This window comes from Balaenoptera borealis, assembly GCF_965194805.1.
Source record: "Balaenoptera borealis genome assembly, chromosome: 11".
In the NCBI taxonomy this organism is placed as follows: Eukaryota; Metazoa; Chordata; class Mammalia; order Artiodactyla; family Balaenopteridae; genus Balaenoptera; species Balaenoptera borealis.
The window spans coordinates 12,363,467-12,388,823 of record NC_138868.1 but is presented as its reverse complement, the minus strand read 5'-3'; the positions used below and the strand labels follow the sequence as shown (position 1 = coordinate 12,388,823).

Sequence of the window (25,357 nt, the reverse complement as noted above, 5' to 3'; positions counted from 1 at the left end):
TTGCTGTAACAAGTCACTCCAAACTTAGTGGCTTAAAATAGCAACCATTTATTATTTCACATAAGTCTGGGGGTTAAGGGCTGAGTGGTCTTGCTGATCTGGGATGGACCTGGCCGACCTTCCCTGGGCTCGCTCATACATCTGTAATAGTTGGTGGGTTGGTTGGGGACGACTGATCTACGATGGCCTCAGCTGGAACACCTTGGCTGTCCCCTGCATGTCTCCGGCATCCTTCCAGCAGTGCTAGCCTGCAGTGGCAGAGTTCCGAGTGAGGAGTCAAAGATAGGCAGTCTTTTTCACACCCTGCACCTCTGCTTGCATCACGTTTACCATTGTCCCATCAGCCAAAGCAAGCCACATGGCCAGACCGAGAGTTAGAGTGGAAAGGCACTGCAAAGTGGCAGGGCAGAGTCATTAACTGGGGGCTTTTCACACAATCCATTTATCACAGCCCCTATCTCGCTTATTTGTTTGCAACAACTGTGACAACAGTAATAACAGTAGCTAACATTGTTGGGCACTTACACAGGCTGTCTGCTAAGAGCTTTGCAGACATTTAATCCTCACAACAACTTTATATGGTAAACTCTAAACTCGGAAAGGCTGTCTTGCTCAAAGTCCTGCAGTTAGATGGCAGAACGGGGATTTGAAAGCACATCCTTATGACTCTGAAGTCTAAGCTCATACTCACTCTCTTCTATGTCTCTGCCCTTCTGCCTTCAAGTCCTGCCTTTTCTTCATATTTCATTTGTTCAACCAACTGACTGAGTACCTAGCATGTGTCTGGCATTATGCTAAGCACAGAGGATATAAAGATGGCTTAAACCTAATGCCTGCCTTTAAAACCTATTGCTTGGTACTTCCTTGGTGGTCCAGTGGGTAAGACTCCATGCTCCCAATGCAGGGGGCCCAGGTTCGATCCCTGGCCGGGGAACTAGATCCCACATGCATGCCGCAACTAAGAGCCCACATGCTGCAACTAAAGAGCCCGCATGCTGCAACTAAAGAGCCCACGTGCTGCAACGAAGATCCCATGTGCTGCAACTAACACCTGACACAGGCAAAATAAATAAATTTTAAAAAATAAAATAAACCAAAACCTATAGCTTGATGGGGGAGACGGATAGGAAGATAGATTTTTAACACAGAGCATTTTTTTTAGTCTCTGAAGTTATTTCTTAATAAGTTTTCCTGGGGGACTTCCCCGGTGGTCCGGTGGTTAAGACTCCGCGCTTCCACTGCAGGGGATGCGGGTTCGATCCCTGGTCAGGGAACTAAGATCCCGCGTGCCACACAGTGTGGCCAAAAAAAAAGAAAAGTTTTCCTCATTTCCAGCTTCTACTCTGAGACTCACTGATGCTCCAGCTCTTAGCCCTTCTATTTCCCTCTTTCCCGTCTTTTTCCTTCTCATCCTTTTTGTCTCAATCTCTATTCCTTTCTTTGCCTCCATTTCCCCCCCATCGCCCCGGCCACTACGTCTCTCTCCTCTCCCATCCTTCCCCTCTCCTTGTTATAATGTTGTCAACCCAAACATGCTGACTGATTTCTGGCTTTAGCCCTTCAGCTGCAGGTCTGGTTGTCCTTGCCCCCTGCCCCTTACCCCCCGCTTGCCCCCTCACCTCCCAGCTCTCTCACACACTCAGACATTCAGGTTCCCAAGCACAAACAGCCCAGAGGTATGACTACTTTCCCAGGACGACACATGGGGATTCAGCCGTCAGTCCACAGACATTTATCAGGTATCTGATTTAATTTTCTAATAGTGTCTCAATTTAGGTCAAAGTAGCCCTGCCTGAAATGTTTCTATGCGGGGAGTGTCTTCCTTAAGGCCATCAGAGCCATTAGGATATATGCTTACATCACTGCAGCTCTCACCATAGGGACTTCTATAGAATCTGGCTTCTCTGTACCCCTCTCACATACCCTGGTGATAAGGAGAAGCAGGCATGGGAGGGCAGTGCAGTAACTGACCTAGCTGGATACTGCAGCCACACTTGCAGCTCTCTGCCCTTTGGGCTGGTTTCCTTCTCTATGGCCTGGGAGGGGTGCCAAGATCAGGGCTGAAGTGCAGGATCAGTGGTGACCAAGCTTCCATTTTTTTTTTTTGGCCATGCCGCACAGCATGTGGGATCTTAGTTCCCCGACTGGGGATTGAACCTGTGCCCCTGCGTTGGAAGCGCAGAGCCTTAACCACTGGACAGCCAGGGAAGTCAAGACCCAAGCTTCCTGTGTGCTCTTTCTAGTTTATGCATGTTCTGGTTGAGGTCAGGGGTTTCTGAGAGGGGAAGAAAGAAGACATGGAGGGGGTTCATGGCTTATCCCCTGCCCTGTCGTTCATCTACTCCTGCTTGCTTCCCGATCTTCAGACTGTGCTTCAGGACCTGGCTCCCCGTGTGGACTGTTTCTGGGGCAAAACCTTAGAATGGCAGGTCCCCAGCCAGAGGCCTTCCCTGCAGCTCAGTCTCCCAGCCAAGGCTGAGAGCCAAATAAGAATCACCCAAACTTGATTTGTAGCTTGGTGGACATGGAGAGACTGCTCACATCAGGCTTGATTTGCAGAGTGATCTCTGTATGTCCTTCCCTTCTCAGTCAATTTCTCAGGCTGCTGGAGAGATGCCAAATTCCTGTCTGGGGGGCTGGACTTACACTGAGCCCTATGTGAGGAACTGTTGAAAGCAGTCACCTCTCAAATTTAGGAAGATTCCCCCCTCCTTGGGGGAGATCCTGATGTGATAAAGATGGTGCTCAGTGCCAACCCCAAATTTGAAGGAGAATGTGATCCTGACCCATGGGCATAGAGCTTTACAAATTTTTTAACCCTCCCGACCATGCTGAGAGCCAGGTATTATTCCTGTTTGTGAGATAAGGAAGCGGAAACTCAGAAAGGTTAAGTAACTATCCGATATCACGCATCTATAAATTGATCCCACATTGTCTGAATTCGAATGTACGAGGTGGCTTATTGGGCCAGGTTTATCTCCTTTCTACTCAAACTAGACTATAAATCAGATCTGGGACTTCCCTGGTGGTACAGTGGTTAAGAATCCGCCTGCCAACACAGGAGACACGGGTTTGAGCCCTGGTCCTGGAAGATCCCACATGCCGCGGAGCAACTAAGCCCATGCGCCACAACTACTGAGCCTGCGCGCTAGAGCCCGTGAGCCACAACTACTAAGCCCGCATGCCACAACTACTGAAGCCCACGTGCCTAGAGCCCGTGCTCCCCAACAAGAGAAGCCACCTCAATGAGAAGCCCACGCACCGCAACAAAGAGTAGCCCCTGCTCGCTGTAACTAGAGAAAGCCCGCGTGCAGCAACGAAGACCCAATGCGGCCAAAAATAAATAAGTAAAATAAATAAATTTTAAAAAAAAAGAAAAAAAAGAATCGCCTGCCAATGCACAAGACACTGGTTTGATCCCTGGTCCGGGAAGATCCCACATGCCATGGAGCAACTAAGCCCGTGCGCCACAACTACTGAAGCCCACGCGTCCTAGAGCCTGCATTCCGCAACTACTGAGCCCGCGCCTAGAGCCCATGCTCTTCAACAAGAGAAGCCGCCGCAATGAGAAGCCCGTGCACCGCAACCAAGAGTAGCCCCCGCTCACCACAACTAGAGAAAGCCCGCATGCAGCAACGAAGACCCAATGCAGCCAAAAATAAATAAAATTTAAAATGATAATAATACATCAGATCTGTGTTTTTTATGCCCTGCACCATGTGCCCCACCACGCCTATCAAAGTGCCTTACATTAAAAAAAAAAAAAAAAAAATCTATTGAGTGAATGAATGATTGAATGAATGAATCACCACATCCAGGTAGGGGGAAAGAGGAGATTCCTTTACATCTGGAAAGAGTAGAAAGTCTGAGAGTGAAGGGAATTTAAATATTTTCTGTTCTGAGGCTTCTCTTGTAAGAGGGCACGTGTCCCTTTTAGGGGGTTAGTTTGTTTAAAACGATAAACATTTATTTAGCTCATGAGTCACTGAGTCTGTGAGGGCCTGGCAGGTTTAGGGTGGCCTTGATTATGTGTCTGCTGCAGTCAGCTGGGGGGTTAGCTGGAAGGTCTGATGAGGTTTGGCTTTGGGTTTGTACAGGCTCTTCCATATGGCTGGGACCTTGGCTGAAATGAATCAGCTCACCGGCTCTGCTCCATTTGGTCTCTCATTTTCCAGGAGGCTAGTCTGGTCTTATTCAAATGGAGGTTGCAGGGGTCTAAGAAAGTGGGCAGAAACACACAAGGCCTCTTGAGTCTGAAGCTAGGAAGTAATATAACATCACTTCTGCCTCATTCTATTGACCAAAACAAATCATCAGGCCAGCTTAGATTCAAAGCGTCAGGGAAATGTGTCCACTTTTTTTTTTTTTTTTTTTTTTTTGGCTGTACCGCGCAGCTTGCAGGATTTTAGTTCCCTGACCAGGGATTGAACCCAGGCCCTCAGCAGTGAAAGCACAGAGTCCTAACCATTGGACCGCCAGGGAATTCCAGAAACGTGTCCACTTTTAAAGAAAAGACCTGCAGAGTCATTTTGCAAAAGGCATGCCTATAAGGTAGCATGAATAACTGTGCCCATTTTTCTAATCTACCATAGTGGTCTTATGTATATGTAGAGAAAGTCAGCAACTTTCCCCAACAGCTTGCTACTCTGAGATTTTCCTTAAAGAATCAAGAACTTTTTGTCTGTATCATTATAATATTAGAAACAACTTATTACATGAAATGTCATGTTGCCTGCATGTAATTTTACCCTTCCTTTTCTGCTGTCTCTGTGACTGGCATACTTAACAACCCCCAGCTCCTCCACCCACAGGTGTCACTTATGAGGAAGACAGAGGGCCATACACTCATAAACACACACATCTAAGACGCCCACCTCCTCGTCCTGCCCTGCAGTCCCACTCTGGGACAGGCAAAGTTCCAGTCATCTGCTTCCCATCCCCAATGACACAATCCTCCACTGGTGGATTTAGTTGAGGGTGTTCAGAGAAAGAATCTTGAAGTGTGATTAGGGTTGCATTGCAGTTAGTCCTTGCTGCCACATGGTGTCACTGTTGAAACTTTGTCCTGTGTAGCCTCTTGGACACATAATCTGTTCCAGATTCTTAAACAGCTACTGCGGGGATTTAAACTTTGATTCCAGAGTTAACAGTTTACACTCATTCAGCCACTGTTTTCAAAAGTTCAATAGCTTTAGGTTCTACCTGGATTCCAGAAGACTTCCCGACCTGAGCCACATGCTGCGTCAGAATCCACCTGGTCCCTAAAAACCCTTAGGGCTGGGATTAAGAATAACAGTAAAAACTACCTAATATGCATACGCATTTACCAAGCTGAGAAATTTTCATGGGTTACATAATTTCATTTAAGAGGAGATCACACCTTATGAAAAAGATATGTTACCGAAGATGCTGGATAATTCAAGACTCACATAATTTGACACTATATTTCCCAGAAGAATAATTGTAAAAAGTAGGGAAAGGAATCTTCAACTACTGTAGAATATTTTTGCCTTTGTGCTATTTTTTATTTACTAAACCCCAAAAGTCTCACGTTTCATAGAGTAGGCACTCCTAAACTAACTTCTTGGCGTGTTATGACAGTTACTGGGCTTTTTCATAATGTTTTATCATATCTAAATTCCATTACAAAGTTATTGATTTTGGAGAGTGTTTTTTGGCACTAATGCCACCACTTAATGAACTCTAAGATAACATCATTCTAGGATACAGAAAATATTTTAAATGATAATGTTGAATATTAGAATAATAGCACATTAGTCATTAAGGTCACTATCAGAAGTTATGACGCACGTAAACAGTTTGATTCACGATAGAAATTCTGATAGTGGTTATTTACTTTCGCCAGCCCAAGTGATGCTGTCATGGGGTAATAGTTGTAAACAGCCTACAAACCACTTGACACACCAATTTTGAAATCATGCAAACTTGATGACTTTTTTTTTAATTTAGAGGGATTTGCAGTTTTTCAAATTTGCATAATTCAAATTTACATAATATATGATAGCACCATGCCAGTATTATCCCCTTTTTGTCAATGGACAATGAAGCCTTAGAGAGCAATTAATCTACTCCTTCAAGGTCTCATAGCTGATGAATAGTGGAGTTGGGAGTAGACCCTAGTGCTTAGCAACCTAGATTCCATTTTTCTCAAGGAAATTTTACTTTAGAGACCTTACTGTTATTCTCTGTCCTAAGCCTTGGTTGAAATTATACTCACTCATTCCCCAAATCTCTCCACAATCTTGACTCTTAAGAAGAAATGTTGGGGAAATGTGAATTCCGCTTACCCCAGAAAAACCCTTAAGCAAATTAGGACACCTCTTCCATCCTGACCTGCTTTGGCTACCAGGGGCCTCAGGAAGGGGCATGGTCATATCTGTTATTTCCTCCCTCAGGACGTGGGCTGCCTACCAGTCAAGTGACTTCTTCAAACTGAAAGTCCCCTTCAAGTGACCCCAACAAAAATCTAGCATTTTATGTATTCCTCCCATTGCATATTTAACCATGTCTTGACTAGCAACTTAGCACACCTGCACACTCATATGGGTATGTGTAAGTACACACAAACATACATATGTGCACATGCATGCATACACTGATACCAGAGTCACAAATACACACATATACTTGCATTCACACCCACGTAGAAAAGCACACGCACACCAGCCGCTGGAAGTCTGTGCCAGAGTTTCAGGGCAAAGTTTACACCCAGCCCCAGCCCCGAGCCCTGAGGAGGGCCTCCCAAGCAGGAGGAGCAGGGAACACTCCCCCAAGGGAAGAATCTCAGAGCCAGTCGGCACTATTTACAAGCCATGGAATACGCTCGCTCATCCATCATCCCCGAGTGACAGTCTGGCCGCCCAGCCCCCTCCCCCATTCCATTCCATTTCTCCTTGAGTGACCGGGGAGACTGGCTCTACAGAGTTAAGGGCACACTCTGGCTCAGCTGTTGGCCTTCTGTTCTTCCCTCTCCACACTCCAAGGGCTCTTGTGAAGTTCCCCACTCCTCTCCCTCGCTTAAGCCCCTTTCACTCGGGCTTTTATCGTGTGCCCCACCCTGGGCTTCATTTTCAGTATTTCATTGAAACTTAGCAATAATCCTGTGACTTGGTATTGTTTTGCCAGATTTGCAAATGAAGGAAAGCAGCCTCTCAGAAATGATTTGCTCAGGGTCACCCAGCTGGGAAGGCTAGCAATGCTATTCAAACCAGATTCTGCTATTTGCACAGGATCCCAATGCATCTCCTACCCCACCCCACCTCCATGTGGGTGACTTCCCAGTTCACCGTCTCAGGTTTGAAGAGCCTGCTTATTGCTGAGCGTTTCCTCTTGGAAACCACACTAGCACTTCTTCCTCGTCTTCTGTCCTAAATCAACTAAAGAGCCAGAGTCTGAAGGAGTCCCACAGTGGGAGACCAAATACCAGTCCCACGGGGCCAAGGGTCAGGGGCTGAGCAGAAAATGCATGGCAATAGCCAGGTGGGTGAGATGGGAGAGCAAGGTTCTGGAGGATGGGCTCACTGTGGACGCAAGGTACCTGACCGGTGGCCAGCTCCAGGGTACAGCGTCAGAGCCAACTCCCCTTCTGCTGCCACAGCCAGACGGTCAGCTCTGTATCCCCAACCCCTACTCATCGAGCTGTGCTTCGTGGGAACGGGGTGTCCTGGAGGTGCCTCTGGGCCCCCTTCAGAGGGTGAGGCCAGGGCAGTGTGGGCCTCATTAGAAAAATCTGCTCCCCTGATGAAATAGTTTTGAAAACCTCCTGGAAGGCAGTGACTATGTCTTTTCGTCATTATCCTCAGCTTCAAGCACGGAGCCTGGCACCTACCGAGTTGGCACTCAGTGCATATTGGCTAAATCAAAACAAAAGAAAAAAAATGCCTTTCTGAATCCTGTCCACTTATTTAAATGCTGTCATTCTTCTAAGTCCCGCGCAGACCACATCCTCCCCTCCCCCCAGTAGTGTTCTCTGCTTTTCCCAGCCAATGTCACCATGTTCATGAGTGTTTGCCTTCTCACTCCAGCTACTCGGAAGCTCCTTGGGAAGCTGATTCAGTCCATGCTTCTCTGATACCCTCTATACCTATAGATGCATAACAAATGCTTTTGATTCAAAGTGTGCAACATCCATATTTGGGTAAAGATTTTCTTTTATAACGATGACATTGATGTTATTCTTATTTTCTGTGTCTCCTAAGGAAACCACTGGAGGAAGGAATACCAAGGCACAGCTTCTCATAGTTACTATCAGCTAGGGTTTTGCCTGATAAGTTACTTCTCAATGAGAGAACCACACATTTGTGTTAGGTGGTCTTTCTTCCTTACTGCTGCTCGAGGCCTTTGATCCTTGGGGTCAAGATTTAGGATTCATGGGTGGATGGCTTCCGTCAGAACTGGACAATGGTTCTGCACCTTTCCTGTAAGTAAACATCTGGAGTCTAGAATTTTAGTGGCTCTAGGATTCAACAATGTGACAGCCCTGCAGCTCCTCTTATCTATGCAAATGGGCTGTCTAAAGAGAATCTGTACTCTGTAAATGTCCTGGGGCACCTTTTCCCTTTCCCTCTAATTGATATGCAGTATCTATAAAACTCCCAGATTCATCCACCTTGTTTCCACCTAAGACGTTTAACCTAACAATTATTTACACACAGCAAAAGAAAAAAACCAACCATGAAGCTCCCCACCAAAGGGTAATGAAAGAAAGGAGAGAACTAGTCTCTGATACTAACTAGTTTCTAATAAGAAGCACAATTCTTGCAGCATTAGCCACAATAGCTCAGAGATGGAAGCAACCTAAACATCCACTGGATAAAGAATATGTGGATCGGACTTCCCTGGTGGTGCAGTGGATAAGAATCCGCCTGCCAATTCAGGGGACATGGGTTCGAGCCCTGGTCCGGGAAGATCCCACATGCCGTCGAACAACTAAGCCCATGCACCACAACTACTGAGCCTGTGCTCTAGATCCCGCGAGCCACAACTACTGAGCCCATGCGCCTAGAGCCCGTGCTCTGCAACGAGAGAAGCCACCGCAATGAGAAGCCCGTGCACCACAACGAAGAGTAGCCCCCGCTCACCACAACTAGAGAAAGCCCGTGCGCAACAATGAAGACCCAAACGTGGCCAAAAAAAAAAAAAAAAAGAATATGTGGATAAAGAAAATATGGCATATCCATACAACGGAATATGATTCAGTTTAAAAAAAAGGAAGGAAATCCTGCCATATGCTACAACATGGATGAACCTTGAGGACATTATGCTAAGTGAAATAAGCCAGTCCCAAAAGACAAATGATGTACAAGTCTACTGATGTGAGGCATCTAAAGTAGTGGAACTCTTAGAGAGTAGAACGGTGGTTGCCAAGGGCTGGCGGGAGAGGGAGCAGGGGCCTTGCTGTTCAACAGGTGCAGTGGTTCAGTTTTGCAGGATGAAAAGGTCTTAGAAATCTGTTGCACGACAATGTGCATATAGTTAACACTACTGTGCTGTACACTACAAATGGTTAAAAGGGTAAATTGTACAGGTTTTTTTACCACAATTTTTTTAAAAAGCACCATTCATGGGCAACAAGTCTGTCCCAGGGATTTCCCAGGAAATCCCACCATAACTTTACACAATGGGCATTGTTTTCTTCGCTTCAGAAAGGGAAGAAAGGAGAGGTCCAGAGACATACTTGAACCTGTGGCCATCTGACTCCAGCAGCCATGCTTTCTAAACACTGCACAGACCCCTCCACTCTCACGTGGGACTGGGCTGGTGACCACCGCGCCACAGATGAGAGCCGTGAGTGGGGTTGTGAGTAGAGAGAGGTTTCTCTGGTTTTGTAAGACTTTCCAGGTCAAACCACCTCCCCCACCGTGTTAACAGTCTCCCTCAATAGGTTCCCCACTTCTTCCTTTGTAATAGAACGCCTGAGTTTTAGCTGGTTACCTGGTCATGTGAAATAAAGACTTCCTCCCCTGAAATTAGCTGTGGCCATGTGACTAAGTTCTGGCTAATGGGATGTAAGGAGAAGAATCATAGGTAACTTCTGGAAAGTCTCTTTATTTATTATTATTATTATTATTATTATTATTATGATTTTAAATTTATTTTTGTCCATGCCGTGTGGCATATGAGATCTTAGTTCCCTGACCAGGGATTGAACCCGTGACCCCTGCAGTGGAAGCTTGGCATTTTAACCACTGGATGGGCCACCAGGGAAGTCCCTGGAGAGTCTCTTTAAAAGAGGGGCACACCCACACATTCACTGTAGGAAATTTATAAAATGTAGGCAAAAAAATGATAATGGTCCAAAAATAAATATTCTTAATAATTTAATGTAAAAAAAAAAAAAGAGGGACACACCCTTCTTCAGTCCTTCTTCCTGCCCTCTATTGGCTGGAATAAAACATGATGGCTGGAGCTTGAGTGGCCATAATGGGTCATGAGGTAAAAACCATAGCACGTTGATACCATCGTGTGAGGCCCTTGCACACAATGAGGGCATCTGATTTATTGATGCTGCATATGTTACATATGAGAGAAATCTGAAGTCATCCCATTGATCCTGACAGGTCTCGTAGGACCTAGATCCTTCAGTGCTTATGGTTGGATGAAATCACAAGATCCATGTGCCCACAAAGAAATTATAGAGGTTCTGAAGACAAACATTTGTAAGTTAGAAGCCGAGATCATTGACTTCTCCCATTTTTCCATTCATTCAGTCATTCAACAAGTATAATTTGAGTGCTCACTATGTGCTAGGCACTGTTGTAGCCCTGGAAATATAGTGTCAAACAAGACCGACAGAGTCCTTGCCCCCCGAGATCCTGCACTTTTATGGACTGATAATATCTTCCTTCTACTTCTCACCGTGTGGTATGAAATGTCCCATGTATGTGGGAGGTGGGGGCGGCGTGACTGGAACGCGGGAGGAATTTTGAAATGTGGCCGAAGGGGAGCAATTTTCTCTCACCCCAGATTTCCTGAGAAAGTCCACTTTGGAGCCACAGAGGAGACATTCCTATGTCTTGTTCTGGCTTGTGCTGAGGGTGGGGATTGAGTCAGAGCTACAATATGAGATCAATAAACTCACCTAAGAATCCACCACCCGAACCAGTTCTTTAAGGTTCTCCAGGGTCGGGACTCCCTGGTGGCGCAGTGGTTAAGAATCCGCCTGCCAATGCAGGGGACACGGGTTCGAGCCCTGGTCCGGGAAGATCCCACATGCCACGGAGCAACTAAGCCCGTGCGCCACAACTACTGAGCCTGCGTGCCACAACTACTGAAGCCCGCGCACCTAGAGCCCGTGCTCCGCAACAAGAGAAGCCACCGCAATGAGAAGCCCGCGCACCACAACAAAGAGTGGTCCCCGCTCGCCGCAACTAGAGAAAGCCCGCGCACAGCAACAAAGACCCGATGCAGCCAAAAAATTAAAAAAAAAAAAAAAAAAAAAAAAAAAAAAAAAAGTCTCTCCAGGGTCCCAAAGGGCTCCAGCTAGCAAAAATGATTCCTGGCATTAGTACTGGCAAATGTGGTAAGAAGTTCACCAGTGGGGTGGTTTTCTAAACCAAAATCATGGCACAAGATCTGAGAAGTTCCCATCCCTGTGGGGTCCACTAAAACTGAAAACTTTTGAAATCAGAACTTTCCCCAAATATAGATTTGGAGCCTATGGCATTGTATCATACTAGCTAGGCCCATCACCCTAAAATCCTTTTGCTGCTAGGAATTAATAATTCTTAAATTAATAGTTTGCAACACTATTCACAATAGTCAAGATGTGGAAACAACTTAACTGTCCATCGACAATGAATGGATAAAGAAAATGTGGTAAAGGCGTACATGGAATATTATTCAGCCTTAAAAGAGAAGAATATTCTGCAATATGTGAAAACATGGGTGAACCTTGAAGATATTATGCTAAATGAAATAAGCCCATCACAGAAAGACAAGTACTGCAGGATTCCACTTACATGAGGTTTCCAAAATAGTCAAACTCTTAGAATCAAAGAATGGAACGGTGATTGCCAAGGGCTGGAGGGAGAGAGAAATGGAAAATTCCTAATCAACCAGCATAAAGTTTCAATTAGCAAGATGAATAAATCCTAAAGATCTGCTGTACACCATTGTACCTATTGTCAATAATACTGTATTGTACCCTTAAAAATCTGTTAAGAGGGTAGATCTCATGTTAAGTGTTTGTTAAGTATTCTCACCAAAATAAGATAAATTAAAAAAAAAAAACCAAACTAACAGTGAACTAACAATTGATCCTGCACTAATCTAGGCATTCTGATTGTTGCTCCTGAGAAACGTTCGTTCCATCTGGGGAGATATAACAAGGAAAAATAAAAAAGCACAATCTCTGCTCTAAGGGAGGCTCTTGACCTGGTGGGGAATCAGACATAAACTAACCATAACTGCACGAGACAGAAGGTGCAGCTAGAAAGGCAGGTAGGGTTAAGTTTGGAAGGCATTGAATGCCGTGCGAAGAAGTTTGGAATGTAGTCTTTGTATGAAGGTCTCACCTGAGTTGATGAGAGGCTATGTCGTCACCATATTTAGGAAACAGACTCCAGAGGGTTCACACGATCCTCTTGAAATGTACACCAAAACACAAAATACAGATTTTTCCAGAAAGAGTTACCTTGCCCATAGATTTCATCAGCTTTTTAAAAAAGCGTCCAGAGACTTCCCTGGCGGTTCAGTAGTTAAGACTCTGTGTTTCCCCTGCAAGGGGCACAGGTTTGATCCCTGGTCGGGGAACTAGGATCCTGCAATTCTGCACAATGAGGCCAAAAAAATTTTTTTAATAAAAAAAAATAAAAAAAGGGTCCATAACCCAATAAAGGTTAGAAAGCATTGTCTAGGCACTAGGGAGACATCACAGTTTGGGGCAGGTGATCTGAAGTCTGTGTTGTAGACTCACACTCTGATGGAGTGGAGATTGGAAAGAAAGTTTTTCAGAAGATGATCCAAAACCCCAAGGTGGATATTAAGTTGACAGGGTAATGGAGAAAACAGGACATGTCTGAGAGGTAGAATGTACAGGATTTAGGGCAATTCTGGATGAAGGTGGCATAGGGAAAGGAAGGTAAAGATTAGAATTCTGATTGGAATTCTAAGGAGAAAGATGTCAAAGAAATTATGACTGACTTCCAAATGACACAATTTCTTTTAGTCTGCCTTAGAGACAAGGAATATTTTCACAAAACCAGTCCGGGGTACCTTCCAAAGGACAAGGTCACCAGGCAGTTTGCCAGAATTTCACTTTGTCTATGGTATGTTTTGATATGAGAGTCAGATACAGTATTCTCATCCTCTAAATCATGTGATTCACATCCAGAAATTCTGTAAGATTCTAATGACTTGGAGGAAAACCTAGTTACTTGTTTAGCTGTATGGTTAAGACTGTATTTCACTGGGTCACCTTAGAGCCTCCCCCATCTTTGCGAAGGAAAAAGGCATCTCCTACGGTTCTATAGAGCCCATGTTGCATGGGTTATTCCAACCTCCACAGCAAGTAAGGAAGGGCAAAAATGACTTCAAGGTTTTCACCCTAAGCAATTGTGTTATGCTTTTAACTGCAAAATAGAATCAAGGAAGAGAAGCAGTTTTGTGGGGAAGATGAAGGTAAGATAATTAAATTGGGTTTGGGCAAACTGAATCCGAGGTATTTCTGAGACATTTTATCCATTAGGAACCTTTTGGTTGTGGGTGGCAGAATCCATCTGAAACCAATGTAAGTAGAAGGAATGTCTGGGCTTACATAACTGAAAACTCGAGAGGTTCTGCTGTAGGCATGGCTGTATCAGGTTCTCAAATGATGTTATCAGGCATCTGTCTCTCCCTGTCTCTTGCCTTCTTGTTCCTTATTATGTTTCCCGTTTAGGCAGATTCTCCTCCACAAGGCAGTGGTTATGACCAACAGCAGTTTCAAGCTTACCCTCTTCTGCCAGCAAAACAATGCCAGCAATTCCACTCTCTCCAAAGTTCTGGCAAACATCTCAGGTCTAATTCTTTTTTTTTTTTTTTTAAGGCATGCATGTTGGGTTTTTTTTTTTTAATTAATTAATTAATTTGGCTATGTTGGGTCTTCGTGTTGCTGCACACAGGTTTTCTCTAGTTGCAGCGAGCGGGGGCTACTCTTCATTGTGGTGCGCGGGCTTCTCATTGCGGTGGCTTCTCTTGTTGCAGAGCATGGGCTCTAGGCGCGCGGGCTTCAGTAGTTGTCACATGTGGGCTCAGTAGTTGTGGCTCGCGGGCTCTAGAGAGCAGGCTCAGTAGTTGTGGTGCACGAGCTTAGTTGCTCTGTGGCATGTGGGCTCTTCCCGGACCAGGGCTCGAACCTGTGTCCCCTGCATTGGCAGGCAGATTCTTAACCACTGAGCCACCAGGGAAGCCCCTCCGGTCTAATTCTGATTGACTTTGATTAGATACCCATCCTTGAATCAATTATTGTTGTTTAATTGGCTAAATCTTCTGTGGTTGACAGCCTCAATTATGTCCCCCAGTGATCCTGCTTCCTAGATTCATACCCTTGTTTTATCTTCTCCTCTTGAGTAACTTACTTCTAACCAACAGAATATGGCAATGTTGAGGGGTTGTCACTTCTGTGATTAGGTTACAAAAGACTTTGACTTCCATCTTGCTAGCTGACTCTCTCTTTCTGGCTTTGTTGATGCAAGCTGCCATGTTGGAGACACCCACATTACAAGGAACTGAGGGTGGCCAACAGCCACCAAGGAACAGAGACCCTCAGTCCAACAGCCCTTGAGGAACTGAATCCTGCCAACAACTCTGAAAGTTAACGTGGAAGCAACTCCTTCCCCTTTGAGCCTTCAGATGAGACCCCAGCCCTGGGTGATACTTTGACTGCAGCCTCATGAGAGACCATGGTCAGAAGACCCAACCAAACTCTGCCCAGATACCTGACCCACAGAAACTGTGAGAAAATAAATGTGTGTTGTCTTAAGCCACTAAATTTTGGACTAATTTGTTATACAGCCATAGACCTAATACACGTGGGTTGTGGGACTGCCCCTGAAGGGGCAGGTGAGGTCAGCCTCATGTGAACCATGCGGAATGAAAGTAGAGAACAGCTGTCTCCCCAAAGGAAAGCTAAGGTGTAGTTACTAGAAGCAGGATGGAATTCAGGCAGGCAAAAGCACCTGATACCTACCTCATATATCTACTTGGGAATGTAAGGAAGCAGCTGCAAGCATACCTGGAGATATATTGGGTTGGCCAAAAAGTTTGTTTGGGTTTTTTCATGTTATGGGAAAACCCGAACAAACTTTCTAGCCAACCCCAATAGACTTGGCAGTGATTCATGCACAGGTGATTGTTGAAACTGTAAAAATGGATGAAATTGCCCTCAAAGAGAGAAGGGCCAAGGGCAGATCTCTTAGGAAGAGCAACAATTAAGGGGTGGATGGAAGAAGAGGCAAAGGTGAGTAGGTGAGGGGCAGAGGTATAGGATGATGTGCTTGATATTGAACAAATTCAGCTTGTCTGGTCAGTAAGACAAGCATCTGAGGAGCTGCAGTATTCTGTTAGAAATCTGGGCTTTCAGTTCAGAAATTGTACATTGGGAAGTCATCCACATAAATGAGAGTGTTAAAATCAGGTATGTGGACGATTTTGTCCAGTGAGAAGGCTTGAGGGGAGAAGAGGTCATGGACAAATCCTTGCAGAATGTGTATTTAAGCAGCAGGGGAGGGAAGAAGACCCATGGGAAGGGACCTGAGAAGGAATAGTTGGAGACATAAGAGGCAATTCAAGACTGGTCTAGCCTCCCAGAAACCATGAGCATTTCAAGACTGATAAAGTCAAGAGAGGCAGAAGCTAAAGAGAGATTGTGTGTGATGAGAACTGAGAAAAGAGTGATGGGCCAGGGATGCGGAGGTTCGTGGTGGTCCTAGTGGGAAACATTCCAGGGGAAAGTAGGGGCCAAAGCCAGACTGCATAGGTTTAAGAGTGGGTGGGACATGAAGGGTAGACGTGGCAAACTGACCAGCGTTGTGAGAAGTTTCACGGTGGCTTATGGGAAGATTTGAGCATATGTGTAGGCTGAGGGGGAAAGTTTGGGCTGCGCCTTTCCACTCCCATCTCAGGGTAATTTCAGTTGACTTCCTTGAGTTCTGTTACAGCTTTCTGAGATGACAGGGTCCAAAACTGTCCACAAACCTTTTCTGTAAAGAGCCAGCTAGTAAATATACGAAGCTTTGCCAGCCGTAGGGTCTCTGTGGTGACCACTCAATTCTGCCATTGTAGTGTGAAAGCAGCCATAGGCAATGTGTAACCAAGCGAGCAGGGCTGTGTTCCAATGGACCTTATTTACCAAAAAAAAAAAAAGAAAAGCCACACACACCAAAAACAAACAAAAAAACCCCAACAGGCAAAAGGCAGGATTTCGTCTGTGGGCTGTAGTTTGCTGACCTTTGCTCTAGGCTCATGGAAGGGGATTGGAGATGCAATAAATGGGGCAACTGCTGAAGCAAGGATAGCATCAAGACCTCAGGGAAATGGGTTTGCCTCAGAAAGAAGGTTCTTGTGTCTATTTGGACACCTGTTGCTCTCTGACTTCCTCTTTATGTGTCTGCCTTGTAACCCTCAACTATGAGCACCTTGGGGCTAGGAATGTTTCCCAGCAATGATTCCAGAGGCTTCCACACAGGAAGCCCTCAGACACATAAGCAGTTGAGAGGAGACACAAAGGCGCCTTATTGTGGAAGAAGGGGAAAGGAGAGAGACACATATGGACAGGCCTGTGTCTCCTCAGTGAGTTAGCAGCCATGAAGCCGAGTTCCCTCCACTGATGTTTAAGCAGAGAGGTAACATGTCTCTAATGTTTCAGATTGAGTCCTTCCAAGAGGCAGAGGACTGGGGTAGAAGGTCTTGCTGTCTCACAAGTGGTATACTGGAATCTGGGGAGGACTCTGGAGATTAGGGAGGAAGGCAAAGGGCCACCTCCAGAATGATCCTGGACATACTGTGGGATGGCGAGGAAGAAAGGGTACTGCAAAGCCCAGGAGCATTCTGGAAGTCCCGAGGGGGGAAGGGGGAGAGAAGAGTGTAAGAGGGGCTGGAGCCAAATAGCTCCTGGGTACTTTTTTTTTTTTTTTGGCCACACTGCGCATCATCTTAGTTCCCTGACCAGGGATCGAACCTGTGCACCCTGCTCTGGAAGCGCAGAGTCTTAACCACTGGACCACCAGGGAAGTCCCCTGGTCTCCATTTTAAACTCCTGAGATGGGATGGGGCTGTACAGGGGTTTAAAAGGTGGTAAGTGAAAAAGGAAGCCTTCTTTACGCAGCTCACACCTGGGCACAGGGAATCCAGAGACTGGAGACTGAGCTGAGAGGGACCAAAGAGAGTCCATCCCCTCGTGGGGAATCGGAGTCCACTCTGCCTTCGGAAGGGTGTTTGTGGAACACAAATGGGGACCTTCAGACTAAGGTAGAAGCTGCAGAAAGCTGAGGGTGGAGGCACTGGGGTAGCTTGATGAATAGGTAGGAGGCATCTCCTGGCAGGGGAAAAGGGTAAGGGCATCTTCAAGAAAAATGATGTCATTGGAGCTGAGTCGAGGCTAGAGGGAAGTGTTCAAGACCTCCACAGCCTTTCTCAGCCTGACTTTCCATCCTTGCTATTCTCCTTCCTATATCCTAGGTTCCTACTGAATTTACTACCCATTCTAAGCACATCCCACCATTTCCCCACCTTCCAGCCTTTGTGTTGTTTCCTCTCCTTGCCATTTCCTGGTCTTCCTTCCTCCCATCTTCTTGTCTTTAAATCCTTTCTGGTCTTCAAATCTTAGATGCTACTTCCTCCAGGAAGCTTTCTTAGATTCCATTCCCAACTGGGAGCAATCCTTCCCTCCTCCGAACTCGTTATCTGTCTGTCACCAGAGAAGTCATTTAGCAATTTTCACCTGTAATAAAGAAGTGCTGAGGACAGAAGCCATTCTCCAGGCAGCTCTGTGTCTTCCCCTTACCCACAGCACATTACCCAGGCAGACGCCCTCCACAAGTGGGGACTGGACAAGGATCTGTACAAGGTGCTACAGTCCCTTTCACCAGCTCCTGGGGCTGTTCTGTCTGCTGGGCTAGGGCCCTGTACGCACCAAGCCTGTAACTACCAGAATCCTGGACGCCCTGCACCCCTCCTCCTACAGAAGCCCCAGCTGCTTGCTAATTCTGCTTCCTGCTTAACCTAAGGATAAACTCAGGTTCACTCTTCTGTCTCTCAGCTGGCTTTCTCTCCTCATGGTGGGGGATGCCACAATGGGATCTCTTACACACATTGATTTAGGAAACAGGCTCTGAGCTACCTATGTTCTTACAACCCAGGAGCTCTGGGTATTCACGTGCTGGTTGGACAGCCTATCTGCCTCTCCCATGGAGCTGGCTATCCCTTGCTATCAGCCATATTGGCTGATTTCAACCCCAGTTCACTTTTGACCTGGGCCAGAGAAGTGCATTTAGTGAATTAACTTAATGGTGTATGCGTGGTGGGCGTATAAGAGCCCCAAAGAGATGCACTAAGTTTATTGTGTTAAATTGCTGTGTGCCCTTGGGCAAGTGACATCCCCCACCCTAACTCCTGTCAATATCTTGCCTTCTATCTTTGAAAAAACAAGAAGGTTGGGCAAACTTGCAAATCCTGCTAGCCCTAATCTTCCATGTGTCGTGGGTGTGTGTATCTCAGCTCCTGCAGAGCAGATCGACAATCGTAAGAAAAGGGTTCCTGACAAAGGTGACAGGGATTCGAACCTCATTTCCTAGGCATTGATGCCCTTGGTGATTTGCAATTTGGATCTGGGAGATTTTGCATCTGAAGACAAAGAGAAAGGATTTTTTTTTTTTTTTCTCAGCAAGATTCCTAGAATGTTGTTCACCAGCAGGACCACTGGCATTCTGGACCTGCACTGTCCAATATGGTAGCCACTGGCTACATGTGGCTATTTAAAAGTGATTAAAATTAAATAAAATTAGAAAGCCATTTCCTCAGTCATAGTAGCCACATTTCAAATGCTCAGTAGCCACTTGTGGCTAGTGGCTACCATATTGGATGATGCAGTATAGAGCATTTCCATCTTCACACAGAAACTTCTATAGGAAGTTCTGGATCAAACTTCTGTAAATCAGGAAACTGAGGCCCAGAGAGGAGACATGACCTGGCGAAGCATGTTATGGCAGATCTGGGCCTAGAACAAAAGTACCCCATTCCCAGGCCGGACTCATTGCCCTACTCCCTGCTGCGTCCTTCCTCTATGCCCCTCTGGGCTCCCAGCTCAGAGCCCCTCGTGGGTCCAGCACAGGACCAGGCGGCTGGGTTGGTTGGTCCCAGGGGATGTTTGTGACTGAGCAGAGCTCCAGATGCTGCACATTCCTGGTAGGGTCAGACCTGCCCTGCGGCAATCAGGGAATTAGCCTCTCAGAAGAGCCTCAGATATTCTTTCCGGAGCTGCCCTCTTCCTGCCCGGCCCAGGGGGCCGGTTGGTTCGGGAGCGCTCTCGGATCGCCTTGGGTGAAGCTGAAAGGCTGCGTGGATTCCCCGTTGGAGAGGTACTTCTGCTCAAGGAGGGTTCGGAGACAGGCAGGAAATTGCACCTCTTGCATCTTCTAAGGTCTCCAGGTCCAGCACAAGGGGCATCTGGGAACAGGGTTTCTGCCGGTCCAACCTTGGGGCCGCATTTGGCGGGAACCGGATCTGTCCTCACCTGCAGCCCTGTGGCGGGTGTGACGTTAAGAGCAGGGAGACCGGCGTCCGGGGGTGGAGGTGTGGGGGGCCGAGAGGCCAGGGGAGGGGGCGCCCGGGAGCGCCCTGACCTCGCCGGCTGCTGGGAGGCGGAGGGGATGGGGGTTGGGGGAGAAGAGGGGAGCCTGGCAGCCAATGAGAGGGAGGATCTCGTTTCAAAAGGGTTAACCCACAGCCAATGGGAGCCTGGGGGAGCGGATCCTCCTCACTCCATTCAAGAATCCCAAGTATTCAAGATGGACGGCAGGGAGTGTGGAAGGAGAAAGGGGGCGAGGGGGGAAGAGCGAGATCGGCAGAGGACAGGGCGCGGCGGCCGGTTGGTCCCCGGACCTACCTTGGTCCCGGCCGGCGGGCGGAGGGGCGGCCGCCGGGGATCCGAGCCCGGCCCGGGAGAGGAGCCGGCGGGGTGCGAGAGGGCGTGAGAGAGGGGGAGCGAGGCCAGGGAGGGAAGCCAAGAGGGAGGGAAGGGCAGAGAAAGAGCCCGGGAAGAAGGAGGTGGCAGGCAGAGGAACGTAAGGAAGCGCGATGTGTAGGTATCTGAGCGCCCTGAGGGGTAACGCCCCCGGTTTTCGGTTTTATTCTCTCGGCGAGGGGCGGGGGGTGGTCTGGGCTCGTCCCCTCGTCTTCTTTCCCCCTCTCCATCCTCCTCCCCTCGTGGGCATCTCTTCCGTTTTTTCCTTTCGCAGCGCCTGTAGCTGGCGAGCAGCGGGCACGCCGTGCTGGGGCGGCTTCCCGGTCCTTCTCCAGCGGGAGGTGGTGCGCAGGGGAGGGCGGCTGCTGCCGGGCTGGGGCCGGGCCGTCTGGGGCCGGGCGTGCCGGGGACTTGGCGGCTGTGCTCAGAGGGGAGCGCCGTGGCTGAAGGGCTGGAGCCGGGCGGGGAGTTGTGCATCTTGAGAAGTTGTGCACGAGCCAAGGGGCTGTGTGTGCGTGTGAGGCCCGTTCTTGGGCTGAGAGTTGTGGGGTTTTAAGGGGTGTGTTCTGTGGAGCAGCCGTGGGCTCACACTCCGGGGCTTGCTGTTTGGGTAAGTGTGTAGTAAGGGCTGAGTTGTGCAGCGAGTGTGGCTGGGAGTTTGCGTGTGCGCGCGTGTGTGGTCCAGCCTCTAGGTGTGTGTGTCCTGGGGGACGGAGGTGGGGGGGGGGCACCGTTGGGCGTTGAGGGCGAGCGCACCCCCATCCCCCCACCTCCCCGTGCCCCTTTCAGCCCATTCACGGAACGGGGCTTTCAGGACCCTCCTGGTCCCCTCCTCCTCCAGTCGCCATGGCTGCGGGGCGGGGGTGGGAGGAGACAGTTGAGGCCAGCCCCTGCCCCCGCTGCTCCAGCTAACCCTCCACCTGCCCTTTCTCTCCCTTCCGCAGGCTGGGCCCCATCCCCTGCGGCTCTGGGGAGCAGGGGCCGGAAGATGGTGGCCAATGAGGAGGGGGAGTGGAGAGAACTTGAGCCGGGGCCTCCCCTCCCCCATTTCCTCCTCGGTCTCCACACCCGCCTCTGGAAGGAGCTGGGGGATGGCTCCTGGGCCCACGCTGGGGGACGGGCCCTGCTGGCTGGTGAATCGCAGGGCCCGCTCTGCAGTGAGTTGGGTGTGAGAGCCGAGGGGACCTTGGTCCCAGCCCCCTCTCCCTTCTGTCCCCCCGGGAGAGACCTGGGAACCCCTTGGTGAGGAATCGTCCCCTCACCTCCAGGAACTTGCTGGGCAGTTCTGCCTTTGCCCCTCTGCCCCCTGTTGGCATGATCCAGTTCCCTGCTGGGACCGCTTCGCCCAACCCAAGAGCAGAGGCCTGGCGACTGGCCCTAGTGGGGCCTGGGTCCCCGTCCGTTAGAACGTTTTGCAGATCACAGGAACAAACTCTGCCTGGGAAGGCGGGAGAGAGGCTCTCCTGCTTCCTGAGGGGGTGGGAGGGGGCCGGAGGGGAAGCCCAGAGGAAGAGCTCCCAACTGGGAGTCTGTCCGCCATTCCTCCGGCCGGCTGTGGAAGGCGGAGGTTATCTCCTGGAGGCCTTCCCTGATCGCTGCACCGGGGAGTTACCCCGCAGCCCCTGACCCTCTGGGCTGCACACAGTTCACCGGGTCCGAACTGGAGCTGAGCTTCCGGGGCCACAGCTCTAGCCAGGAATGTGCCACCCTAGAGCTCTGCCTGGCTCTGAACCTTTGGCTGGTGTCAGGATTGTTTATCCAGGGTTTAAGCCCGTTAGACCAGGCAGGATGGGGAAGTTCTGGGTGAGCTGAGGGCTCCCTAACTGGAGTCCCTGGATAAATGAGAAACAACTCGGATTCGGATCCCACTGCCAATGAAAGCCTATCTCTAATGGTGAGGGAATCAACCGCACCGTTTCGTTTAATGCTGAACCCATAAAGTGGATTTAATGACCTCCAAGAGGAGATGCAGAGGTGGGACTTTGCCCGCAGCTTCCACTTCCAGAAGCACCTCCCCTCCTGTGCAGCCTGGGGACCCTGTGCCTTTTCTCCACCATCCCTCTGGTCCTGAAGGTTCATCTGAGGCTGTCCCCTTAAGGCCTAGAACTTCCCTTTATCTAAACTAAAAAGGAGAGCGAGCTTTGGCGTAGGGAGGAAGAGAGGGTTCTCTGGTCCTGGTCTGCCAGCTCCTCTCTGGAGGGAAGCTGCCGGAGATACAAATCCAGATAAACACAGCTTCATGTCACCCCCAAATTTGGGGGGTTTCTCCCGGTCATTTCCTGTGAAGATTGAGTGCCAAGCTGCCTCCTTGGACCCTGTTCCCCCAGCCCCGAAACCTCAGGGAAAGGGTGGTCTCGATGCTCGGAAGGGTGTGAGGAAGAAGGCCAAAGGACGAGTGGAGGGAAAATAGAGGATCTACGCTGAGGACGGAAGAGAAGGGAGGAAAGCTGTACTGAAGATGAGAAGGGGGCAGAGGGAGGCCAGGAGAGCTGAGTGGCCCGGGGACTGGGAGAAGGGGCGAGGAGGCAGGGCCGGCATGCCTCTGCTGCGGGCCGGAGCTCTTTTCACATTGTGCTACTGTCTGCGCCTATCACTAGCAGTGCAATGTTAAAAGGGCATTGGCCGCGTAGTGCTACCCAGCGCCAGCTGCCTCCTCAGCGTTGAGACTTCCTCACCCAGAATCCTCCCTATGAGCAGTCCTACGAAGAGCTCACATTTATGGAAGTGCTTCCACGTGCTAGACACTAAATACATTATGGTGGACCTCTAATGACTTTGGCAAGTAACACCCCCATTTTACAGATGAAAAAACTGAGAGTCAGAAAGGTTTAAGCAGAGCTGCCAAAGTTTTAACAGCTCTTAAGTTGCAGAGCCTAGATCTAATCCTGTCCTAAGTCTGACAGCTCACCAGTCTCTTTGGAGAGGGTTGAGTAGATTCTCAACTGAGAGATTGCCGGACCTGAGGGGTAGAGGGTTTTGATGCCACCTGCTGGTTGTATGAGAGTATCTTCCAAAGGTTCAAGCCTTTAAGGATACAAGTAGTGGCTTGTTGGCTTAGAAGGAGGAGTTCCCAGACTCAGTTTGGGGTTGGAGGGTGGGTGGATAAGATTGGGAGAGTCACTGTTAGGACCAGAATAGACCTCCATGAGAAAAAGGCGATGCCCAGGAAAGGAAAAAGGGCTAACCTGAAAGGACTGCTCCCTGGGGACAGGGACTGGTGTGCCCCTGGCGTTCCACACCTGCAGCTCCTTCCCCGGCTCTTGGGCAGAAAAAGGAGACCTCATCTCCACCTGCAGTTCCCAGCATGACCCCTCTTAGTCACAGGGTATTTGACAGTGGTGCTTCTCCAGGGCACACCTGTCTGGGCATCCAAGATTCGGACAGCACTGCCCATGGCCTGATCTTGAAGATTAAATAGGATCCCTTGAACCCAACTCGCAGAATGATTCTTCCAGGAGAGACTACAAAGAACTTGAGGGCAATGACTGCCAGTTACTTCCCTGTTTCCCACAGTGTCTAGTTGGCTTAATAAGTAAATTGAGAGAGAGGCAGATTTGGGGAGCTTTAAGAAGGTGGCTAGTTTGTGCCTGATATTCAAAGTCAGAGATTTTCAAGGACAAGCCTCCCTGAACTTTGGTGCAGGAAGTGGGACTGAGAGGGACAGGGTTTCCGGGTCGCTTGCTGGAACCTGAGAGAAGGCTTTAGGCATCACCAGGCATGTGGGAACTGAATGATGGGACAGACCCCCATCAGGCCTCTCAGATGGGGGTGCTCGGCGTCATTCCTTCATGGCTTGATTTGCCTTCTTCTAGCACCTGTGTCTTCCAGGTCTCTTCCGCCCTTCTGCCCAGACAGCCTCTCCATCCTGACGTTGACAACAGTATTTGAGACGGTACAGTTAGCTTCATGTTCCTTTTTTTGCATTCTTAATATTTCGATTTGAGCCTCTTCTCTGGGCACAAAACAGCCATTTGTTGATGCGACTGCACTTATTAAGAAACAAGAAAATTTCAGTGTTTCCTCAACGCCCTTGAGATGTGAAATTCCTAAGTGTGTTATGGCCTCTGCCTATCTTTCCTGTGCTATCTCATCTCACCCACTTGCATCTGTGCTCCAGCTTTGGACACTTTTATTTCATCTAAACTTGAGCCACTTAACACACAGTTCTCTCGGCCTGAAATATCCCCCTCCCCCCAATCTTCCTCTCTGCCCACCTAACTTTTTTTTTTTTTTTAAACTATAAATTTATTTATTTATTTATTTTTGGCTGCGTTGGGTCTTCCTGGCTGTGCGCAGGCTGTCTCCAGTTGCGGAGAGCAGGGGCTACTCTTCGCTGCAGTGCGCGGGCTTCTCATTGTGGAGCACGGGCTCTAGGTGCACGGGCTTCAGTGGTTGTGGCATGTGGGCTCAGTAGCTGTGGCGCACGGGCTTAGCTGCTCCGTCGTGTGTGGGATCTTCCTGCACCAGGGCTTGAACCCGTGTCCCCTGCCTTGGCAGGCGGATTCTTAACCACTGCGCCACCAGGGAAGCCCTGCCCACCCAACTTCTCATCCTTCAAGTGCCGTCATAGTCATCACTTCTGCAAAGCCTTCCTTGACTCCTTAAGTCTAGGCTAAGCCTCTCCTACAAGCTCCCGAGCTTACTCCCCCAGCCCCGCTCAGAGCCGTTGTCACCTACTGGAATTGCCTCGTTCTTGTTTGTCCTCGCGCTAGACCGAAAGGTCCATGAAGTCAGGCCGTGGCTGCCTTGTTCTCCACTGCATTCCCAGTGCTGAACAAGGCCTGGCAAGTAGGAGGTGCTCTTACAAATAGCTGCAGTATCAATAAATGAATCTGTAAATAACAAGCTAGCTTACAAAAACAATGATTTTTATGATGCGTCCAACCCTCCCTGCAGATGTCGGTGACCTCACAAAAATAAGATTTCACATCACTGCCAAAAATTGCACTTGCGTCACGTGGTTGCATTGATGCTGCAGTTCTGAGCTATTTTGTTCCACTTTGTATCAGCTGCCAAGGCAGCACCTTGGTTGATCGATTTTCCTTTTAGCTTTAAGTGTGGCCATGAGCTGACCAAAACATTCCAGAACCAGGCTGAAAGGCAATGGGACCCAAGAAAACCCTTGTTCTGGAATAAACCTCTTTCAGGTGCCCAAACCAGGCAAAAGCAGATTCA

At 48.6% G+C, this 25,357-nt stretch overlaps 2 long non-coding RNA genes across 2 annotated transcripts; one reads left to right on the top strand and one right to left on the bottom strand.

Moving 5' to 3' along the window:
* Nucleotides 1-54: 54 nt before the first annotated feature.
* Nucleotides 55-20,186, bottom strand: LOC309605465. Its single transcript, XR_014231376.1, has 3 exons — nt 20,105-20,186; nt 17,731-17,941; nt 55-390 (listed from the first exon to the last, which is right to left on the bottom strand). It is a non-coding gene; the product is annotated as an uncharacterized lncRNA (long non-coding RNA).
* Nucleotides 20,187-20,235: 49 nt separating this feature from the next.
* Nucleotides 20,236-25,027, top strand: LOC309605469. Its single transcript, XR_014231380.1, has 2 exons — nt 20,236-20,299; nt 24,011-25,027. It is a non-coding gene; the product is annotated as an uncharacterized lncRNA (long non-coding RNA).
* The last annotated feature ends 330 nt before the right edge of the window (nt 25,028-25,357 follow it).